Raw genomic sequence first — 6,000 nt, forward strand, 5'->3', positions numbered from 1 at the left:
TCCCTGTTTTTTATCGTTTCTGAGTTCGGTTATAATTAAATTTCGCTATAATGAAAGAAAACTGCCAGTCCAGAGTTCTTCGTTATCATGGGAGTCCACCATATGTGTCATACCAAGGGAACGCCCTCAAGGTCCGTGGAATACGAAAATCAATTCAAGAATTTCGTTCATGGTTGGCAGTCACAGATTAAAGTCTCCAGTAACTCATCCGAGGCAACCATATTTTATGCAAATCAGATTTGATTTACACTTGGCTTAATAGACTTTGGCTAGCCACTATCTTAATTTGAATTTGAATTGAATTGAATTTGTTTCATTTCCATTTTACATTGCACTGTTGTTTACACATTGACACATAATATTACAGTAATACAAATATCAGCATGAACTGACAGAATATAGGGTACTTATACAAACCGAAATGGGGTGACCCAACTAAAAGCATAGCTTGTAAAATTTGTAGGTCACCATGATGAGTAATATTCATATAAATTATGTACAGAGTAATTGAGAATATAACATATATACAGACTCCTGAAACATATTTACATAACTTGTACATATTTACATCTTAAAGGTAGTAAACATGAATGAGAAAGAGAGGGAGAGAAGGAGAGAACGAGAGAAATAGAGGAAATAAAGTGAGAGCCGAAGGGGGGGGGGGGGGGGGGAGAGGGGGAAGAAAAAGAAAGAAAGCAAGAAAGAGAAAAACTAAATAGTGGAATTAAAATGAATAGGAATTCCACATGAATAATACACAATTAAAGTTGATAGAAGATTACAATTGTACCTTATAGGGTAAAAGTGTCCAGATATCTGGTATAGAATTATAAAGGCTAGTTACATCGTAACATGTTTACTCAGAAGACTTAGTTTTAATTTGTATTGAATGTTTTGAGGCTTATGGTTTGCTGAAGAGAATAGGCTAAAGAATTCCAATATTTTGGTCCAGCAAAAGCAAGTGTATTGTGTTTAAAGTTGGTTCTAATGGATGGCAGGTGGTAAGAAGAAGACTGCCAAGTATAGTAATTGAATTGATTGATTGTAGTAAAATTTGCATTGATTTGCTGACAATGTTATTGAATATTCTGAATGTAATACTCTGTAATCACGCCAGAACTCACGGTTAGAACGGTACTCAATTTCCATCCTATACATGTATTCAAATTATGTAGTTTACAATACATTTTGTATCTATCCAACCAGGCCCGTAAGGCCCCTCAATGAGTAACACAGCCCAGTCACTGTACGTAGCTTCTTCTTCTTCTTCTTCTTTGCTTGAATTCCTCCAGTCAAGAGAACTACTAAAGTTGCAGAGTTGTCTAAAATGTGAGGTCTATGAATGAATAGTCACAAGGTCACAGGATAACAGGATAACAACAGGATAACAATAATAGTACTACACAGCTGTACGTTTGGTATATATGTCGAAAAGAAAGCTCAGAGATAGGTTATGAAACAGAGGGGGGTTTTTCCAGTCAGAGAGGGATATAGTGGAGTTGCTGCAAGATCCAAGAAGAGTGAGTCTGGTAAAGCATTCGGGTGGTGTTGCAGTTTTGGTGAGGTGTGTTTTCCATTGCTTTGGCCACTTGGTGAGGAAGCTTGGTGAGGAAGCGGTGAGGAAGCTTGGTGAGGAAGCAGTTCGCACAGCGTATAGTAAGGGTACTAGGTCTCGCGCAGGGACCTAATGATCGCGCATAGCGTAACTGCGTATAGCAAGCAATGTTACGCGTAGGACTAAGCGCAAAATTTGCCGATACGCCCATGGAATAAACATACCTGACAACCGCTAAACATGAGAAGGAAGCAGGTAAGAAATTTTGATTTCAAACAAATTTTTCACTAAATTTCCAATTTTTTGGAAGAAATTTTTCACTAAATTTCCAATTATTTACCTTATAATTTACCTACCTTAGCTTAAAATCTTTTTTAAGGATGTTGTAGCCAAGACGTGTCGCCTCGCTTGTCTCGTTCGTATGATCGTAGCCTATATAGAATTCGTAATTTGTTTGATCGATCGTTTATAATATTCTACGAAAGCCGAAGCACGTTACAGCCGCAGAGAGGGGCAGACACTTTCACGCATGAAACTACATAGGGCAGCTGCGCGACCTTTACATACCCCGAGAAATTGAAAGCATAAAATTAAGTCCGCCATACAAACGGCGACAGCGCACTACTCCGTCATCGTATCATCAGGAGATTCTGGGAGGTGATTTTTCTGCATTTTCGTGATATTTATTGAGAAATTCAGGTACGATTGTGGAATAATTTTTATCATAAGAGCGTCACAAATTTTCGTGCGCGATATCTTGACCCCTCAACCATACTAACAGCGTCTGATCAGGCTACTCAATAATGAGTAACTCATTTTAATAAAATCTAGACTCTAGAATAAATTACTCGTCCAGCCAGCACATTGTAACTCATTGACATTGTTGCAAATAGAGTTATCTAGCTCTAAAAGAAGGCTTGAATAGCGAATCTAAATAACATTCGCACCAGCAAGGAGAACGTAAACTACAATGGGTAAAACTGACTTTTGCGTAGGCCTTTACACTTTAGCCCGACCTTTTTGCTCAGAAGTGCGAATTTAGTACACACACAGAAATGAGCGTGTCGGACTAGGCAGATCTCTACATGTTGAATCAACGTGGTTGTGTTAATGACATTTCACATATTAATTACACAACATGACGCAAGTTTTACCATAAATCACATGCAATCCTCTTTTAATCAACCTAAGCTCACCTCGTAAACTGATCCTTATAAAGCGCCTTGGCGATGCTCAGAGCATTCGACAGTTTCGAATCTGCCATTTTCGTCCACGTTCTCTCGGCGAGGCACGAGTTATTATGCAATAGACTAGCACCGATCCTGACTACCCAGACTCCGGATGGCGGAGAGAGTTAGGATCATGAACTTTTGATCGAGTGGAATTCAATCAAACTCTGGGGACAGTGCAATGTGTAAGTTGCGGAACGTGCAAGTGCTGAGAACGTGGACCATCATGTACATTCCACATGAATGATACACCAGCAAATTGTATAAAGAGCTACAGGAAAAAAAAAAAAAAAAAAAAAAAAAAAAAAAAAAAAAACACATGGGCTTTGCCCTAGCTCATGCAATGCATTCCCGTACACATATTAAACGCAATTATGTAGTCCATCCAATCCCAAAATTATCCAACATAATATTTCAAATTGGAGGCCTGCCTTCACTCAATTTGATATAAAAGAAGAAAAAAGCAAGAGATAATTAAGCAACAATAACAAAAACCAAGAATAAAAACAAAAACTAAAATATTATCAAATTCAATTGACACTTTGAATTATCGAAACATTACAGTCTGTATCATAATTGAAATTACCCCCCCCCCTCAAAAAAAGAGGATTTACTTTTCCACCAAATGCATAGATCCTATAAAAAAAAAAAACTCCCACTATTAAGAGAAGCATATAAATTCGTCTGAATGTAAAATGTGTATACTACCTCTCTAATACTCACCGCCAACACACACATGAAAATAATATGTTGAACTGTTTTCCAATGAAAACAAGATATGATATATGTGTGCGCGTACAAGAGACCTCTGGGGTCTCGTGCTCATCCAGATACTGCAAATAATATTTTTATACTATGTAAACCCGTACAAATTATATACAAAAACCTAACCTCTTAACAATCTTCATTAAACAAGTTAAAATGGTTTTCGATATAGGATATGGATTTGACGAGGAATGCAAAGAGATGATATAAGTTATCCTATCCATTAAAGGGGCATTCCGGACGATTTTCATAATTTCACAGCATGTAGTACATAAATCAACAGCTCCATGTATAGATCCGTGGAATTTATTGTGGTCCTTGAGCAGAGAAACCAATAAATCGAAAATCTGAAACAAATTACACTGAACAGTGATGATGACACCAGAGCCTCATATATTTCAGAAATGTAGCAGTGTAATTCCATTACAATACCGCTTGCTCAACAAGTTCACCTGTGAAAAATCCATGCATACCTTCTTCTTTTGTTCTGCTTCCTTGAGCCCCAACTCATGCATTCTTATGGTGAGGCTGTCATGTCATCATCCTTGTTCATTGCAATTCATTATAAATTTTGAAAACATTCTCATTACTTATCCCCATCACTATGAATTCTGAAACTCTGTACTCAGTTTGACTAATTTACAGTTGTTCAAATGTAAAAGTCTGAAAATCATCCGGATGTCCCCTTTAATGGGTTGTTTAATCAAACATAATTGATTTAGGCCTACTCCATGCTTCGGGGCTGCGTCTGGGGTGGATGCGAGTTTAAAGGAAGTGGTCCTTTAAAGTTCAGTTATTGCATTTTCCCGTGTTCCAATAATAATAGGGAGCTTTAGATTTTAGACGCGCGGACGTTCAAAGGGAAAAAAACATGGTCTGAGCGTGCGCAGTAGCGCACGTCAAGTTACTGCGCACGCTCAGACCATGTTTTTTCCCCTTTGAACGTCCGCGCGTCTAAAATCTAAAGCTCCCTAATATGTGTATTTATGACGCGATACAGATAATAATACCCATGAATGGCATAAAGATGACACGATTAATCCTACCTTCCGTGGTTTTCCACAAGAAGAAAAAATGACATTTGAAACAGAGAGAGATATATAGAGAAAGAGATCTGCTAGAGAGAGAGAAAAGTTTGCAAATCCAACGTTTGGAAAGCTAGATGATGAGGTTGTACGAGTTTTCGACTTAGCAGTTTTCACGTCGAAATCTAGTCCAGACATCTGCGTATGAGCGTGAATTGTTGAATTTAATGAACGCATGAATGTAAATTCTTCGGATAAGTTGTACCAGGCACGCGAAACTTCTTCAGATGTGGAGTGAAGGAAGAAGGAGATTGGTTGAAAGGATGTCTCTCTCCCGTTGCTATGGTGACCGTAGTCTGCGGAGGAGTGACAGATTGTGAAATTACGTTGTTCGCGAAGAATTTTTGAGACAGTGTGCGCAACCCAGTGGACCAGAGTGACGGCAAACTCGTCATTGCTGGACAGTAATGGAGATGGTCAGCGTCTCAAAACAAGCTGGTGAAAACGGACGAAAACAATTCTTTGTAATTGACCAGTGAGAAAATGAAAGGGTGAATCATATAGTGCTGAGCACTACAACGGTTATCATACTATGAATAATTGATGAGCCACGGATTGTGGAAGTTCTGCAGCAATTTGCAATCATTACACACACACACACACACACACACACACACACACACACACACACACTCACTCACATACTAGTACACAAATTCTTTGGTTTAAAGATCTTCGGAGTGATGGAGGAACACACATATTTTATTTTTTACACCAAAATAAGATAGAATTTCGTCATCCCAAGATTGTCATTGAAAATGCTTTAGGATATAGTAAAAAACTGTTTGCAGTTTTTACTTGTTCCGCTGTTTTGTTTAGCTTCGTTTAGTCGCGTTGTTTTCAGCATAATGCATATTTACATATCTACTTTTTTTTCTACTTCGTTATGATAATTTGTGATTTTAGACCGGAGCTCCCGCGGGATAAGCTGTGAAATTGACCCTTCTTCAATAGCAAAGATAGATCAGAATTCCTTGATGTGATCATCGTAATTGGATTAATTAAGCTGTTGTAGATGAAAGGATAGACTTGCGCTGTGTCGGGGTTAAATGGCTCAAAGGAAAAACACGTTTCATAACAATATACAAAGTTGATTACGTGTCATTTTCATGAGAAGCATTATTTTCTTTTAATCTAAAAGGTTAAAGGGATGGTACAGTATTGGTGGAGATGAGAATTGGGCTTTTAACTTTTTGCGAGATATCAAGAAAACACTTATGATATAGTACAGAGCATACCATTTTAAGAAGAAGTCAAAGTTTATTTTATGAAATTCGGGTTTGGAATGACTGACACAAAGCGATCGTAATAAAGTGTGGGTCCCACACTTTATTAGAATCACTCTTTTTTTTTTGGATGTGTCAGC

Source organism: Diadema setosum, chromosome 21 (genome assembly GCF_964275005.1).
Source record: "Diadema setosum chromosome 21, eeDiaSeto1, whole genome shotgun sequence".
Lineage (NCBI taxonomy): Eukaryota > Metazoa > Echinodermata > Echinoidea > Diadematoida > Diadematidae > Diadema > Diadema setosum.